Below are 19,287 nucleotides of genomic sequence, written 5' to 3'. Positions count from 1 at the left end.
CCAAATATCTGGTAAAGAGTTAAAAGTAAATTCAGTAAAATTCATAAAAGAAAATTAAGGTAAAACAAAACAAAACTGAAAAAAAAACAAATAGCATAAATCCAATGTTTACAAATAGTCTACAGTGTTAAGAGAAAAACTACAGTAATCAAGTTGAAAAGGACTTTCTATACTGCAACTGTAATTATCATAACTCGCCAGAAAGACTAATAGGTAAGTAAGGTAAGTACAAAAACCACCGTTAGTCACCTGAAGTTGGCCTTTCCAGTCCTGATTCTAGTTATTTGATGTTATGGCTATTTTCAAAAAGGAAAGTAATAAAAAAGTTTTAAAAGATGTGTAGCAAAATTATAATAATAACTCGAGAGGATGACTAACAGGTAGTTCAAACAGATAGTTCAAATAGCAGCATTAGTCACCTGAAGTTGGCCTTTCCAATCCTGGTTTCAAGTTATTTAACATTATGACCATTTTCTAATTTCAAATCAAACTAGATGGACTGTGATTCTTAAAAAGGAATCACATTAAAAAAGGTCTGATGTACAAATTAAAAAACTTAAATGGCATTAAAAAAGATTATTTAAAAAACTACAAACACCACCAAGGTGAACAGTGTCACCATACCCAATAACACTGTCTAACATTATGGACAAACCTTGGGACAGAACATGTTTAAAATGGTGCCATCGTTGAGAGTCATAACAATGGCAAAAAAGTAAAATGTTTCTTATTATGATCTGAATGTTACACAAACTACACACTGATGCATCAGTTCCAGATAAAAGAAGACAAGTTAGAAAACTGTGGCCAATGTGTAGTCTAGTTAGAACAACTTCCTCCTTCCAATCCTTATGGAAGCAAGACAGCTAAAGTCCAATATAGGGTTTTATTTGGAAAAGCTTGTTGCGTTGCTCACTCCAAGTCGACTACCAGCTGGCACAGAGCCAAGCCTTGAATAAAGGACCATAGTCCATGTATGGAGCAGGTACAGCAGTGATAGTGCCAGAGCAAATAGATGTAGCTGCAGTGTTGGCAAGCTCCTTCTCATGAATACGTACATGGCCTGGTATCCAGAAAAACTAGATAGAGGTAGATGTTAAAGAGAAATGGGCCAGTTGGTTTTGAATTCCAGTGAGAACAGGGTGTGAACTAACATGAAGTGATTCTAGGGTCAGTGGAGAACTAAGCAAGTAAGTATAAATAGTGCAGTTTGAGTAATGCTTAGTTTCTATGAGATCCAGGGCAAGAGAAATGGCATACAGTTCAGCAGTGAATACAGAAGCTGTAAAGAGGATTCTGCACACAACCATCAAACCACAACAAACCATGGCAGAGCCCATACAGTCACCCGATTTCGAACCATCTGTATAAATAGGAATGGAAGGATGGTTCGAACAATGTTCAGCAAATAGCAGACAGTATTTTCAATCAGGAATGTCTGCTTTTCTCAGATGACTTAAAGATAGGACACATTTGGGGACAAATACCTTTTGAATCTTGTCCCATATGACTTGGAAACTGGTAGTAGAAGGTGTGCCGGTTGTGAACTTAATCCAAGATTCCTTTTGGATTTGACGTCTTACCCACCGAGCATATGCACGGGCCTGCTGGAAAGCAATGTGGTTCAAGAGTGCAAGATATCTATGGAAAGTATCCCAGGCCCATTTTTGAGCCATGTGGCAGGCAGGATTCCACCATAGACGAGGATATAGTGATAAATGTGTCAATATTTTAAGAATACATTGAGCAGCTGCTTGTATAATACAGTTAGTTACTACTGCCACACAGTCGTCTATTGATGGCTTACAGACAATGGCAAGATCAAGTTCTCCAAGAGCAGTGAAAGAGGGCCAGTTTGCCTGATCCAGCTTCTACCAGGGCACGCGGGTCGAGTGGCATCAACCATGGCCAGTCTCTCTCAAAATTATAGGAAAATGATCACTGCCTCGTGAATTATTGTCAACCCTCCATGACAAATGGGAGAATAATGAAGGAGAGCAAATTGAAAGATCAATAGCAGTAAAGGACTGACCAAGTGCATGGAAATAAGCAGAAGAACTAGTATTGAAAAGAGAAACATGGTGATCAGAGAGCATATGCTTTACAGAGCGACACCCTCTTATCAATATCAGCACTCCCCCAGAGAGGATGATGTCCATTAAAGTCCCCCAGGATAAAAAAGGAGATGGCAACTGTTCAATGACAGCATCAAGGTCTGATTGATCATGTCTCTCCAGGTCACAGGTACAGAGAACAAACAGTGATAGAATGACCCATGGAAACATGGATGGCTACAGCCTCCAAGGGTGTGTCAAGTGGCAAAGACAGGATGGGCACATGCTGATCAACTAATAGTGCCACCCCTCCATGCACTCATCCATCACAGAGCCTGTAATTCCTGTACAAAGAAAACTACTGAAAGGTGACTGTATTGGCAGATTTCAGAAATGTTTCCTGTAAAGAAAGACATGCAGGATGGGAGGAAGTAATCAGTGTTTTGATGTCATCCAGATTAGAACGTAAACATCGACAGTTCCATTGTTTCAGGGTGGCCATTTTTATTTACATGTAAGCAAACTGGGTGGAGAACCCTTCTGTTTATGACCATGTCTTTTTTCCTTACTGTCCTTATTCGAAGGAGATCTACAGACCTCCATAAATCCTGCCCTGGGTCGATTGGGCAGGTCTTTGCTGTTGGAAGGGGATTCCAGTGACTGAGGACATGAACAAATGATTGTTTTGCATCTTGGGGTGTGAGAAGATGTATCCAAGGAAATTCCTGTACCTGGAGCCAAAGGATGTGGATCTTAGGGTTTGTTGGAATGTATGTAAGGGACGGAGATGGGTGTTGAAGTTGATTCATCAACTTTTTTAACAGTGGAGGTAAAAAGACTTTTAATTTGTTTGGAGAACAATTCTTTTGGAAGCACAGAGAGATCTGTCTGTACTCCCACTTAGTTGTGGAATGAAGTGCAGCAGCATATGTCCAAGATGAGGTGGTGGACAGCAATTTTCCAGCCTCAGGATAAGTGATGTTATGAGTCGTTTTCAAATGCTGCACCTCTTTTTCTTCCAACCATTTAGGGCAAAAATGAAAGTAGGATGGATGAGAGCCATTGCAATTGATGCAATGAGTGTCCGTTTCACACTCGCAGGCATTACAGTCCTTGCCACCGCAACAAGCACACATCAAGGAACCATGACATGATGTCTTCGAGTGACCTAAACACTGACACTGGAAACATCAGAGGGTCTGGAATGTATGGCCATACTCTGCAATTAGGATAACCTGCCTTGATGGTGGCAGGTGGACATGGTGATGTAAATGTGAGAATGAGGACATTGGTAGGCATCATAATTCCATCTTTGCGAGAAGATATACTGCAGAAACTCCTTGGGTGGAGAAACCAGCAAAAATCTCAGACTCTGGGATGTTCTTCAAATTCTTCTCAACAATAACTCCTCATGATAAATTCAAAGTAGCATGAGGTGTAACCTCAATAGGTATATCCCCAATTGCCTTTGAATGCAAGAGGAGTTCACTGTGTTGAGATGTGGATGTTTCCACCAATGTCACCAGATCGAAGCTTCTTTACTGACTTTGGAGAACCAGCAAGTCCCTATGGTCCCTTCTGAATGAAAAAGGGAGACATTTGCCCTTAATGTTTGTCTGAATGTGAATGCGATATGAGAAAATGAGGTACAAGAGGTGGTACAGATAGTGAGGATTGCTGCTCACAGTCTTGAAGACGTGGTTGTTTACCCATAGACTGTTTTTTCACTATTTTATTAAGATTTTTATTTGGAGTATCCATAATAAAGAAAGGAAAATTTCAGTGCCCACTGACCCAACCCACCATGGAGCCCTATGAGGGGACACACTGCAAAATCAAACAAGGACACTGCAGCAATGCCAGGGTTTCGTGACCACTATACCTAAACACCAGCATCAGATACAATGTCCACAACACCTGTTGAGAAAATCCAACACTGGTACTTGATTGACCCTCGCCCAAGTGGACCAGTTGATTGATCCTAGGTGGCCTACCCCAAGGCTGCTCATGTACAGGAAGTCATGGCCAAAGTAGTGTGTTAGGGTTGGACCCCTCAACCACCAAGATCCTCTCCTTCCCTTCAGAGGTTGCCACGCATGGCAAACACAGAGGTGAATGTTTAGATCCACCCCTGGAAGTAAACTGAAAAAACAGAACCTTCCCTGGGAGGTCTCCTCACCACATACATGAATCCACACCGAGAGGAATACAGAATAATGCTACACCTTTGATTAAACGAGTCGGAGGATAAATGGAAAAAAAAAGAAAGACTGTATATAAAACAAAATCGAAAGTGAACAACATTTACCATGTGTGTGTACTTTTATGGAACAACAGACTTTCACTTTTAGTAGGTTCTCTCTTAAAATTATTTACTCTTTACAGTTGTATATCATGTTTAAATACAACAATGTGTACTTTGTAAAAAAAACATTTATCCAAAGTCATTAACATTTCCTACACAAATGATTATACTTAATCAAACAAAGGTAAAGCTGACCTATCAATGAAAGTAGCTGCTGTCTACATCCTTGCACAATGTGCAATATTATGGGCAAAGACCTTAATGGATAAAATAACAACAATAAAAGAACAAAAGCAACAAATTTTTTTACACTCAGAATACTGAACAATATATGGCAAACAGCAATGGGTTAATAATTCAATTAACCAATACAACTGATTAACTGTGTTTACATTAATTACGGTGATGTGAAGTAGCTGAATAATTTAAATTCTATTTGAAACAATAACTGTTAGGAAAATAATGTACTTATAAAATATGACCATTAATGTTCAAGTATTCTAATTATCCATGTAATAAAACTATTGTCTTTATGATTTCTAATTATTACCTCTCATTAATTCAAGGTTGTTCAGCTTAATGAATCAGTAACAACTCACAAAAATAATCTAATCAAAACTGATATTTCCAGTTATTTTAACTACACAAATCTCATGTTATAATAATTAAATGAATATAATCTGTCAATGCAGTAATTAATAAATAAAATTTTGCCTAATCTCCCAACTCCTATTAACTACCAGTGAAGAAGGGATGTTGTTTTCAACCTTACTATAACTTTTTTTACATGTCAATAATCACAAACTCTTTTAAAATCCAATAACCTATTCATTTTGATTTTCCCATCTGCTTTAAAAACTCAAATCCATCTCTGATCATTTAAATATTTATATAGCCCTTCCTTACATTTATTTCATTCACCACATATAAAAGTAACCCATTCCACAAAAAAAACACTCAGAAAAGTAGAGTATCTGATACAAGTGTTTGATCTTCTTCTTAATTACATTAATGATACTGATAGGGACATCATTTATGAATTAATAAAGTTTATTTGATGACATTAAACTTTTGGGTATTTACAGCTGAATAAAGAATGCTGAGGTACACTAGTTTATTTGTGCTATAAACTGAATGCAGAAAGACACAAGTTTAAGATTTGTAAAAGACAAGCTATGCTTCAAAGAGCTTTTTCTAAAAAACATGAAGCATTTATAGAATGAGTTTTCAATGGCAGTAGTGAAGGCCAGCACTTTACTAAAGGTTTAGAGGAGAAACAAAGATTTCCAGAAATATTATGAGATGGGTTCACACTATAACAAATTTCAATAGCAGGTTTGTAAAGACAGCCTTGAGGACTATAATCTCTTACTATCTGCATGTTGAGTTGTGAATGAGTTGCAGTGGCAAAGAATTATTTGTTTTTCTGTTAAGCACAAAGCTTCAAAGTGGAATTATCTGTGCTGTAGATAAAACCAAGTTTTTGTATCATAATCCTTCAAATTTACCTCTGAGCCACTGAGAGGGCTATTAGTGAAGGCTGTCACCTCACATGAATTAAAGTGGATTAAATGATTTTCTGCAAAATAAAAACTAAAGTAAAATTAGAAATTTTATCTATTGAAAAAAGAAGGATAAGAGATGATTTTATTGACATCACCAAATATCACATAATGGATCAACAGAGTTAAGACTGTGAGATAGAAAATTCTACTTTTATTTCGCTGTGGTTTTGTTTCCTGTCTACAATTGTTTCTGCCATTTAGCTAGTCAAATGAGATATAACTTCATATAAGTTCATGAAATATTAGTTAGAACAAATTACTGCTGATTACTGTAAAATACTATTACTGATTTTAAGTAGTAGTTTAATTTTTAAATACTGTTTGTTTTTTTCAGGAATAGGTTTTCTTTCTTCTGGTTCTTTTCCTATCTTTCTTTACTTAATGAAATTATTAACATTTATATTTAGTTGTATTGTTCATTAAAATTTGTACAAGGTCCTGACTAGGCTAAGGTTTTTGTGTGTGTGTGATAAAATTTGTATTCCACCTGTTTGAAAGCTTTATTTTGGATTTCTACTACTGTTACAGATTAATAAGTTTTTGTTCAACCAGGGCTGAAGTAGTATTTTGTTTTAGTTCATTACAAGACCTCTCATTTCATGGCTTAATATATCTAAGATAACATAGAACTAAAGCAAAAGATTTAAGTTCAAGATTTAGAAAATACAGACAAAACTCCAACTACGACCACCTTATTTTCCTAACAGGTTGACTGACTTTTAGAATGAATTACCCTGTAGAATGGTTTGAAGATCAGCAATTTAAAGAAGTAAATTATGAATGGAAATGAACAGTTGTCTAAAAAGTAACAGGCAGTTTTAACTTTTTAATTTTACCAATGGTGGGTAATTTGTGCTGTTAAGTAATAACATTGGTATTAATGGTAGTAGTATTCACTACTGTGCTAGAAATGTATTGCTAACAGTGTATAATTTACAATGTATAAGTTCAATTATTGCTGATTTTAAGCATACACAGTTATAAGTTTAACTTTGTACTACAGTTAGTTGATATTGTTAGTGTTACTTGCACAGACTACTAAACTATAGTTTTGCTTTTTATGTTTCTACAAAATAAGAATTAAAAAAAATTATCATATTATTCAATTAAGACTGTCCCTCCACACTTATATGTAAGTAATCCTAAGATAACATTGACAATAAAGGAACATTTGGTCCTCAAGAGATTTGAGGACTACTACTACCATTAATACCAATGTTATTACTTATCAGCACAAATGGTTTCACTGTCAATGCTATTGCTACTTAGAGCTCAGTAGTAGTAGCTTGCAACATTTCTCTTAACTACCCGAGTATACTTTAATAATATATAATTTCTAGCATGTTTAAATCAATTTTCCGTCACAAATTTAATTACAATTTATTACTACACGTAAATGAAAAATACTTTTTAAATTACTTAAACTCACAAGTTTTAGTTCCCAATAAATATCAATTTCTACTACAGTTCCTTCAACAGAGTAAAACGTTTCACACCTGATTTTAACTCCACTCTCCTGAATACTCCAGACATCACCGTACTTCAACTTAAATTACATAGAGGGCACTCCATAGATTCTTATGGTACCAGCCGTAAAATATGGAGATGGTATTCCTACAGCCCAATATATGATAACACGTAATTAATTATTCTTATTAGGTAAAATGTTATACCTATTTTTAACGTTTTACTCTGTTTTACAGAGAAAAAGCACATTTCATCTTCACAGTAAACATTGCTTCATAAATAATTTGTTTTATATATTTTATATTTAACTTTTAATTATGTTAGATTTCTTTGTAATAAAGAAAAATACAAATTGGGTAGTTTGATTATTTAGATATAAGCACAGAGCTACACAAGGGTTATCTGTGCTCTGCCTACCACGCATATCGAGGGGATAAAAACACATCTATAATTAAATGAAGCATTTATTAAATGTTTCGAAATCTTCAGAATTTCACTCTTTAGTAAACAAAGGATACAAAACAAGCATAGTGGTAATTACACTAGAAATATGACATAATTCGTAATAAATAACAAGGAAAGAATTGGAATACAAAAAAGTAAAAAAAAAGAAAATGAAAGGTAGGTGGTGCAAAAGAAATAATTAATATTACAATGTATTTAAATCAAAGTATAAATATGTGATACCTAATGACTGGGCCCAGCATGACCAGGTGGTAAAGGCACTGGGCTTGTAATCTGAGGATCGCAGGTTCGAATCCCCATCTCACCAAACATGCTCGCCCTTTCAGCTGTGGGAGCGTTATAATGTAACGGTCAAACCCACTATTCGTTGGTAAAAGAGTAGCCCCAAGAGTTAGCGGTAGGTGGTGATGACTAGCTGTCCCTAATTTAGCAGTATAAGACTAGAGGGAATTAGGGATTTATTAATCATCTAATAAAAGAAATATTATACTTAGCTGTTGAGAGAATTTTAAATTTCCAGAGAGAAATCATATGCTATATTTCTGTATCGGATTGGTAGGTAGCGGAGTTGGGGTGGTTTAAAACTTTTCTACCAGTTTTTATACAATACAGTGCAAAAGTATTAGGACAAGAGAATATTTTGTCATTATTTCCATTTTATAAGGATAATTCTTTCATGCCATTACAGAATGTAAATATGAACACTGTGGTAATGCTTCACTGATCACAGTTCACAAATGAATGAGTCAGGATGCAAATTTTATCTTTATTTAAAATTCCCATATACTTGTAGCAAAGGCATGTTATAAGGGTTTTGTTTCAATGAACATTCTGATCAAATTTGGGATCTGAAATAACTGTCATGGAACCCCAGTGCATTAACTTAACTATACACAGCAAAGTTAGCAAGGAGCCAGCATATCGTGCCTGTATAGAAATCAGTCTTTTGGCACTCCCAAAATAAGTATTGATAAAAACAATGTTTAACACTATATATATATATATTAATTTTGTTGTCATGCCATGATCCAAAAGCATTGAGAATTGTTAATAGAGCAGAGAATTTGCATAAGAGCATTACATTATCCTGGTTGGACTCTCCGAGAAATTTACAGCAGATTTGAAATACTCTCCGACACTGCCGAGTCCCTAGATCGTCAAACCGAGGCAGATAAATTAAGTTAAGTATTTTCGTTTATGCAGCTTTGAGACTGAAGAAAAACTGTTACTGATCTCAAGCATGAAATAAACGAACATGTATCAAATGACAGAAGTGTCCAGATCTACAGTGTCAAGAATACTCAACGAGTGTGAAATGTTTGGTCATGAAGTTGTCAGAGACCTTTACTTCGATCTCTAAATATTATCAAGATACTGAAAGTTGCTAAAATTATAAAAACTGGATTGTTGATTATTGAAAAGGGGTGTTATGAATGGATGAATTTCAGTTTGAAATATTTGATTCAACGCGTAGGTTGTACGTCTAGTGGAAGAAAGGTGAATCATGCTTACCTAAATTCATAGTGCCTACCATGAAAGATGGGAAAGGCAATGTGATGGCTTGAGAGTGTTTTTCTGCTGAGGCGACAGTAGATATTTGCAAAATGTATGGTGCTAGTGTAAGTACTAACACATATTTACCAATTGCTTATGCCTAAAGTAAATGGAAAAGACCTATTTTTCTCTTCAAACTTTGCTTTTGTGACTTAGGAACATATAAGGAAAACATGATGGGAAACTATATTTGGAGACTGATATGTGAAAGTGATTTACATTACAGTCGCAAATCTCGAAAAACTACTCACTTCTAAACATTTTTGTTCATTTTTGTATAACTTCAGTATAAATACATGTAAATCTTGATTCATATGTTGTTTTCTTCAGACCTTATGTAAATGAAAATGTGCAAATTTGCCCGTTTTTACATAGAAAATGAGTTAATTTCTAAATTTAATTATCCAGGTCACAAAAGCAAAGTTTAAAGGGAATAATGGCCATTTTCTGTACTTTTACAACATAAGCAATTAAGAAATAACACATACTATCCAGGAATAAAATTTGTGTTACATAGTGTAATTATTCTCACCCTGGCTCATTCAGTTGTCAACAGGGATTAGTGAAGCATTGCCATAGTGTTGAAATCTACATTCTGTAATGGAATGATAGAATTGTCCCCATGAAATGGAAAGAATGACGAAATATTTTCTTATTTTCACACTTTTGCACAGTACTGTATGAATGAGCTCTTTCACTGTTGTTTGGTTATTATAGCATAGTGTAATATCCAGTAACGAAGTTTAACTGTCAAGGTAGCCTCTATTTCTGTCACTGAAATCTGATTAGAAGTTTTACAAGTACAAATAATTTTGTCTTATCATGGAGTCCAAATACTGTAACGCTGACCTTTCCACACTAACAACATTAATTATAGTTTTCAAGAAAATTTGAAGAAAACAAAGAAACACTATGCCTGCCTTACTGCTAAATTAAAATGTACATTCAAAGTATACTCACTTACAACCATTGGGCACGCCATGTTTATTCTCAAATGGAAACTGTACCTGCAAAAATAAACTAAGAATTCTGGCTGAGGTGCCCGTACTCTGGACGGAAGTTATGTAAATTCATGATTCATGAAAGATTATCTTAGGACATGAAAAGTTGTTTCCTTAATATAAAATTTTAAAATCCCCAGAACGCCCATAAAACCAGCGAAACACAAAATGTAAAACCATAAATTTGAATGTGTGTCCTCATGGACCCAACAAACTTTCATGCCAAATTTGGTAAAGATCCATTAACCGAGGTGAAGTAGCTGTAAAAAAACAGACAAACGCAAAAACACTCGTAGAAACCGTAAAACTACTAATTTGTATACATTTCCCCATGGACCTAATAAACCAAATTTGAATTTAGTTACAACAAATAAAACAGTACAAAAAGGCGTTACAAGAGAAAAACATTAAATATAGACAAGCGAAAAACATTAATATATACAAATGAAAAACACTAAATATATACAAACATAAAATATATACAAATGAAAAAATATGAAACATATACAAACATTAAATATACACAAATTAAACAAAAAAACACGAAATATGTACAAACATTAAATATATACAAAAAAAAAACACTCCTAGAAACCGTAAAACTAAAAATTTGTATACATTTCCCCATGGACCTAATGAACCAAATTTGAATTTATTTACAACAAATAAAACAGTACAAAAAGGCGTTACAAGAGAAAAACATTAATATATACAAATGAAAAAACACTAAATATATACAAATGAAAAAACATTAAACATATACAGACATGAAATACATACAAATTAAAAAAAACACTAAATATATACAAATGAAAAAACATTAAACATATACAAACATGAAATACATACAAATTAAAAAAACATGAAATATATACAAAAAAAAACACTCGTAGAAACCGTAAAACTAAATATTTGTATATATTTCCCCATGGACCTAATGAATCTCTTTACCCATCTTGGTGAAATCCATATTTACATGAACATACAGCAGATAGTACTATTTTATTTCTACATATAGAGTTAATGCATTAGATCTGCATGTGATATAACAATGACGTCATATCTGCATCATGGCAATGGTTTGTTTGTTTTTTAAATTCGCACAAAGCTACTCGAGGGCTATCTGTGCTAGCCGTCCCTAATTTAGTAGTGTAAGACTAGAGGGAAGGTAACTAGTCATCACCACCCACCGCCAACTCTTGGGCTACTCTTTTACCAACGAATAGTGGGATTGACCGTCACATTATAACGCCCCCATGGCTGAAAGGGCAAGCATGTTTGGTGCGACGGGGATGCGAACCCGCGACCCTGAGATTACGAGTAGCACGCCTTAACACGCTTGGCCATGCCGGGCCTCCGTGACAATGGAGAAAAATAAAGTTCTCCGTGACAGGAATCGGAGGCGAAACAGGAAAATCGTGATCCCTATTGCAAATCTACATGCATGTAGGACAAAAATTTCACGAAGTTAAGGATTGCACATCGCGTAATGAAAACGTTTTTTTCCAGTTTCATTCAAGCAAGAGTTCCATCATAATATGATTGTTTTATCGCTATTAAGTAAACGAAGAATACTTCATTCTGTCTGAATTCAATCTATAGTAATCATTGTTATTTTCACTAACCACAAGCATATTATGACCACAATTTTTTATTCCCTAAAAAGTGTAATTCTGCATATTTGCGTTCGTGTATTTTATGCAGATCAACTTCACATGTTGTGTAATGTATAAATAGGGCCATAAATGAATGCAAAACAACAACAGCATGTACTTAATTAATAAACATACCTATAATATGCGAGAGAGTAGCTTTGGTACATACACATTAAACACTGATAACGCCCCCTAGTTTCTAACATCGTTAAAAACCGTGTTTCAATATCCATGATGAGCAAAGCACAGATAGCCCATTGTGTAGCTTTGTGCTGAATTCCAAACAAACAAAAAACATTGATAACTAATGTTCACAAATGTGTCCCCGTCGCACCAAACATGCTCGCCCTTTCAGCCGTGGGGGCGTTATAATGTCACGGTCAATCCCACTATTCGTTGGTAAAAGAGTAGCCCAAGAGTTGGCGGTGGGTGGTGATGAATAGCTGCCTTCCCTCTAGTCTTACACTGCTAAATTAGGGACGGCTAGCACAGATCGCAATCGAGTTGCTTTGTGCGAAATTCAAAAAACAAACAAACAAATACAAATGTGTCTACATATCAGCCCACAAGTAATGAGATGGAAAACCAGCTTATGAAAACAATAGTATCACAAGTGAAGTTTTGTGTAAATAGATTTTTCTGCTGTAATTTCACGAAACGGATTTTAAAATATTGTTTATTATTCTGTACACCAATGTAAGTAGATCAGTTCAAACCGAGGGTAAGGGATAACAATAAAACACTGTTGTCGTAGTTTACTACCAAATGCCTTATGTGCCAAACTGCTATGGTATCTCGTATATATGATGGGAAATATTATTCTAATAAAATTCAGTGTAACACGAATGTTTCCACTTTGATTTAGGCTACTTCAAGTTAACTCTGTTCTATTTACGAGTATTATAGATTGTGTTGAAATGTAAACTAATAGATATACACAACTGTTTCAGCTTAAGTTTAATGCAAGCATTATGACTTAAATAAGTTACGTAGTGCTAGTGTTATATTTAACTCTCTTTTTAAGTGATATTTTATATTAAGCTTGTTTACGTAACTGCTTATGAATAATAAATATATTGTATGGCTTAATTGTTATGAATTAGTTATTGTTCCCAATAGTGAGATTATTGTATCATGTTGCTAGAACTTTCTTTCTTGTTGGTTTAATTGGATATTATTGTATCAGAATATTAGTACTGCAAGGAAGGTTCTAGACTTTTTTTCGGGTTATAAATACATATAGAAAAAGCATTATTTAGTTCTGGTTCTAGATTGCTCGATCATAAGTTTAGCAATAAATAGTGTATTGTGATGATTTTTAAAGAGAAATTATCACACACACTGTACTGTAATAACAGAGAAGAGAAGAAGAATTTATCTTGTCAACTGTGTTTTAAAGCTACTGAACCAGCCTGTGGGGTGTTTGACAACGACAACAAAAAAGAGACAATTATTTAACGCTCTGAATGCAACTGTGATGATCAATAGTGCAACGAGTAATTGTATATACATTAGATTTGCTTTTAATATATGCTTTTAAACAAGCAAACTATGTAGTTGTTTTTTTCATACTTGAATGTTATCATAGACATCTACTGTATAGAATCCAGCTACATACATTTTGACGGTGGTGAGCCAGCCAGGTTATTAAGTGGTAAACGCATGTAGAAGAAGACATAAACAACAACAGCATAGAGGCTTATATATACACAGTTGTAGTGGTGGTGAAAATATTGTAGATTTCACAGCCACATGACATAACCTTTGATAAGTATGTAAAGAAAGGCTGGTGACTTGGACTCAACAAGCAAAAACAAGTCCTAAACAGAGAAGAAGAAAAACACCAACACAACAGAGAGGGGGAGAAAAAGGAAGAATAAGAGCACAAACCGTGAAAGAAGAAAATGAGAGAGAAAAGATACTTTGGAAATAGAGCACAAACTGAGATTGCCAATCTCACCCAACAGAAAGATTTAGGACACACAAATGACAATGGGGTTAGGGCCAGCCAGTCCAAACTATCCAAATTTGATAAACAGAAAGAGGGCATGGATGCTTTTATGAAGAGATATGAAAGATTCAACCAAAGTCAAAATTGGGGAGAAAAGTGACTGTATAATCTATCTCACCCCTTCTCCCAGTAATTGGCCTAAAAGTGTTCGCAGGTATGGCATCAGAAGATGTCGTGGCTTATGAGAAGTTAAAAGTGGCCTTGCTGGAATGCCATGGATTTATTGAGGAATGCTTTTACCACAAGTTCAGAAACGTCAAACTTGATAACAGAAAAACTTTATTTCAATTTGTAACACATCTGTGGTGATACTTCACAATATGGAAAGACATGGATAAGTGTGAAGGTAGTTTAGAAGAATTAGTAAACCTACTGATATGTGAACAGTTCATGATCATATGCTCCACTAATATGTTACTGTTCCTAAAGGAGAGCAGAAAAAATGTAGATAAAATGATCAAGCTATCAGAACAATATATGGAATGCCATGGAGAGAGTATGGCTGGAATATTAAAAAAACACATAGTTAAAGAAGAAACTGAGAATGGCTGACTAGAAATAGGATGCCACTAAAGGTTACAAGAAGCCAATAGCAAAAAGGGAGAAGAAATATTATGTCTTTCGTAAGATGGGATGCATTGTAAGTGAGTGCAAATCTGTCACCAACAAGCAACAATAGAAAACATAAAGTAGCTGGAGCTACCAACAAAGATAATGCTAGCAAAAAAGAAGAAAAAAGTTCACCAGAAGAAATAAATGTTATCACCACGATTAAACAGCACATGATTGATTTTCAACTTACATTATTGAATGGATGAACAGTGTCAGAAATGACTGGAACATGTGATAAACATCAGGAGGTGTCAATGAACCACAACTTGCTGAAAGGTACAATCTATGTTGGGTATAAGAAAGTGAAGGTTCTAAGACATACTGAGCGAAGCAGTTCAGCAGTGAGAATAACTCTGGTATCTGGTGACGAGGTTCATCTGTACGTGTTGATTGATGGGACAGTGCAAAAATTTTCAACAGCATGAATAAAGGTAAACACTCCATACTACATGGGAGAACTTGATGACGTGTATGAAGATACCCAACTTATACTTGGTGACTGGCAACATTCCTGGCAGAAGAAATTTAGAGGAACCAGACAGAAAAAAAAAATGATGAGCAATAGATCAAAAATAAGCAAGGCATTTAGTCTCTTCATATTTCAAAGGACGGTATCTTCAATGTACATCTAGACACGCAGAAATTACTCTTATAAGTATCAAGTAGAAAATAATATATGTATAAATCAAATTTGAAATTTCAAATATTTATCAAATTGATAATAAATTTAAATTATTAAATGAAAATCACTTGGTAATTGCAAAAATTCCGCGAGACACAGTTTGGGAAGCGCCGCTTTAGGGACCATACACGCAAATACAGTTAAAATGTTTTGGTTTTTTTTAACCGATACAATATAGTCAATATTTGAATTGTCAAGAAAATATACTTCTTTGAAAGGGAAAGGAAATATTTATTTATTTTTACAATTTTTTCAAATTTTAAATTTTAAAAGGACTACTGAATGATATATAAAATTACTTTTTCTTTGAAATTAAGCAAAAAAACCGTAAGAGGGGTTACCTATGCTTTTCCCACCCAGAATATTGAATTTAACTCGGCAAGAATGTGAGCCCGTAAACATACCACAGGTGATAAAGTTGTTTCCTGTTTTGAAATATGTTTTGTGTTACTTTTAAATGCAGAATTTTTTAAAATTATATTTCTAGGCTAACACACCTTATACGCTTATTATTTTTAGTTTTCAAGCCAATTCATAATATTTTGCCTACAGGAAAAGACATTTTTAATCTAAATGAAAAGTACACCAATAAAAATGTACATGTTTTTTTCATTTGAAATACCTCTTATCTGAAGAAGAATCGATAAGCTTTTGAAAGCTTGTGATAATACTATATTGAAATAAGCACCTTGTCAACCAGAAAATATTATTTTATTAAATAAAGAAAATTAAAGTTATGATTAATGTGGTTTTAGTTCATTGAAAATCGTTCAACACGAATAATTGAAAAATCTAAGATCTTTATAGAAATAGGTTCATAGTGCATTTGTTTTGAATGAAAGGAGCTAAGATGTTGGGTATGACATGAACTATTAAATCATCCTTATCTATGAAACACTACCATGTTCACATATATAAGATTGGTTTTGTTGTTTGAATTTCGCGCAAAGCTACACGAGGGCTATCTGCACTAGCCGTCCGTAATTTAGCAGTGTAAGATAGAGGAAAGGCAACTAGTCATCAATATCAACCGCCAACTCTTGTTCTACTCTATTACCACCGAGTTCACTGTAACAATATAACGCCCCCACGGTTGAAAGGGCGAGTATGTTTGATGTGACGGGAATTCGAACCCGCGACCCTCGGATTACGAATCGAGTGCCTGAACCATCTAGCCATGCCGGGCCAAATATATAAGACACGATATATTCCCTTTCCTTCGGCCTTGTAGCCTTGGTAAATTTTATGAGATGTGTTGTTTTATTTATTACTTCAATGCTCACATTACCTGGCAAAGGAATATCATTAAATATTTTAAATGTGTATATTATGCATTATTTGGAATATATGTCCAAACTGTACAAAGACTGACAAAACTCACTACTCAAATCTCTGAAGTTATTTTGATTATATGTACTGATTTACATAAAGTAAACTGATTTTCAAAAACTTAAATGAGATGTTAGATTTACATGACTGCTTCATTTTTAATTTAAGGTAAGTGTTATGATTGAGATAGCTTGTATATCACAAGCGTTATATTTAGTTATCTTTATAAACAGTAGTTTATCATAAGTTTCTTTGCGTAGCTGTTTTCCAAACACAGGTAGTGTAATTCAGTTGTTGTGAATTGTCACTTGATGTAACTAGAACCTTCTAAGCTTTTCTCCTTGATTTATTTAATTGAGTATTATTGCATCATAATGTTTTGTATGGATAGAACGTCCTAATCCTCCGTGAGATTATAATAAGCTTCCAAAATGTTGTTAGATAGATAGAGAGATAGTTAGATCAAGGCTGCGTGATCTCAGTTTAGCCATAAAGAGCATATAATTCCGATTTCTGAAGTTCAGGTATTATAAACTGTATAGTGCAAATAATAAAGGAAGAACAATTTTTCTTCTCAATTTCATTCCAAAGTAACTGAACCAGTCTGTGTGGAGAGTGACGAAAAGAAACAATTATATAAAACTCTGGGTTCAAGTATAATAATTAACAGTGTAACGAATATTTACAGAAAAGTTTGACGTGTTTCAGTACATTATTTTAAACTAGTGGACTGTGTACTGTTGTTTATTATTAAAACTTATCGCCAACAAATGACAGACACCAATTGTAAATAATCCCGCCCATACATAAAACCTGGCATGAAAAATCAAGTTAATTTGCATTGGGGCCCGGCATGGCCAAGAGTGTTAAGGCGTGCGACTCGTAATCTGAGTGTCGCGGGTTCACATCCCCGTCGCACCAAACATGCTCGCCCTTTCAGCCGTGGGGGCGTTATAATGTGACGGTAAATCCCACTATTCGTTGGTAAAAGAATAGTCCAAAAGTTGGCGGTGGGTGGTGATGACTAGCTGCCTTCCCTCTTATTATTTAAATTTTGACTTTTTTCCAAAACAAGAAACAAGGTGGCTTGTAAGTCCAAAACATAAAACATTAATTATTTGATTTAGTTGAAATATAAATTACCTGTAGCTGTCAAATATTTTATGCTTACATATAGATGTTACAAATCTCTTTTAATGTATCTCAGGACAGCTGGTATGGGTATTAACATTGTTACGAATAAAGCAGAGAACAACGTTTCGACCTTCGCAGGTCATCTACAGATTAATAAAAGATTAACCTGGTTAACTCTGGATGGTACAGAATTGTTACATAAGTCCTAATATTAGTAAAATATATATTATAGGTTACTTTAGGCCTGGCATGGCCAGGTGGATTAAGGCGTGCAACTCGTAATCTGAGGGTCGCAGGTTCGTATCCCCGTCGCACCAAACATCTAACCTATTCAGCTGTGGGGGCGTTATAATGTAATGATCAATCACACTCTTCATTGATAAAAGAGTAGCCCAAGAGTTGGCAGTGGGTGGTGATGACTAGCTGCCTTCCCTCTAGTCTTACACTGCTAAATTAGGGACGGCTAGTGCAGATAGTCCTCTATAGCTTTGCGTGAAATTAAAAAAAAAAAGAACAAATAACAAAAAAGTTACTTTATTAGTGATTGAAAAGGGCTTAAAAATTACGTTAATGTTGTATACATATAATTGTCATAACAGGCCTAAGTGTAGTTTTTTGTTTTGCCAAGTAGTGCTGATGAGCCTTAAACAGGTGAAACTGCAGTTCACAGAAGATGGTAGTGGCCAATCAAAGAATACAGACTGTTCTTTCCATTTTACATTTGATGAAGCCCCTCACATATGTCTGTGTGCATACAACGCTAGAAACTAGGGTTTTTATATCTGTGGTGAGTAAAGCACAGAAAGCCCATTGTGTAGCTATGTGCTTAACTTTAAAAACATACTTTTGATAAAACTTGAAAGAAATATATATGTGTGCAATAATTAAATACTTTGTTCGATGCATATTGTGAAATAATGTTTAGACACGAGTTCTAACGTCATTCAAATACGTAAATTATTTTAGGTTACATTACTGGAGATTGAAAAGGATTTGAAAACCTCATTAATGTTGTTTTCAAATAACCGCTGTAAGACACATAACTGTATTTCTCTGATTTGCCAGTCCAAGCTGTGCAGATAGGCCTTCAATAGGCAAAACTAAACACCACAGTAGAGGACACGGCCAATGAAAGAAAACATTGGCCCTTTACGTTGTAGATTCGCCTTTAAATTCACCAAAGGTAAAATTGAAAAGAAGTATGTAACATGTATGTGCAATCACTAAATATTTGATCCGATGTATAACATCAAATAATGACTTAGCTCTAACATTATTCAAATACCTAATTATTTTAGGTTACTTTATTGGTGATTAAAAAGAACTTAAAACCTCATTAATGTCAAATATATTGTATATTTATTAATGTATTAACAAATTACTTTATGCCTCAAACAGGAATTAATAGAAGTATCCACACATTAGTTATATGACTCAAAACTAAACCTGTGAC

At 34.5% G+C, this 19,287-nt stretch overlaps 1 protein-coding gene across 4 annotated transcripts in view; it reads right to left on the bottom strand.

Annotated features, from left to right (window-relative positions):
* The window catches only part of LOC143257180 (erythroid differentiation-related factor 1), a 70,718-nt gene extending 63,186 nt beyond the window's left edge, over nt 1-7,532 (bottom strand). For 2 of the 4 annotated variants that reach the window (XM_076515553.1, XM_076515569.1), the window contains exon 1: nt 7,421-7,532. The gene's annotated coding sequence lies outside the window, so the exon portion shown is untranslated. Of the gene's footprint in view, nt 1-7,353 lie in introns of all 4 variants that reach the window. The other 2 variants (XM_076515546.1, XM_076515560.1) reach the window with 1 other exon arrangement.
* Between the last annotated feature and the right edge of the window lie 11,755 nt (nt 7,533-19,287).

This window comes from Tachypleus tridentatus, chromosome 1 (assembly GCF_004210375.1).
Source record: "Tachypleus tridentatus isolate NWPU-2018 chromosome 1, ASM421037v1, whole genome shotgun sequence".
In the NCBI taxonomy this organism is placed as follows: domain Eukaryota; kingdom Metazoa; phylum Arthropoda; class Merostomata; order Xiphosura; family Limulidae; genus Tachypleus; species Tachypleus tridentatus.
Note: the sequence above shows the minus strand (reverse complement) of the source record. Positions and strands in the feature narration are given on the sequence as shown.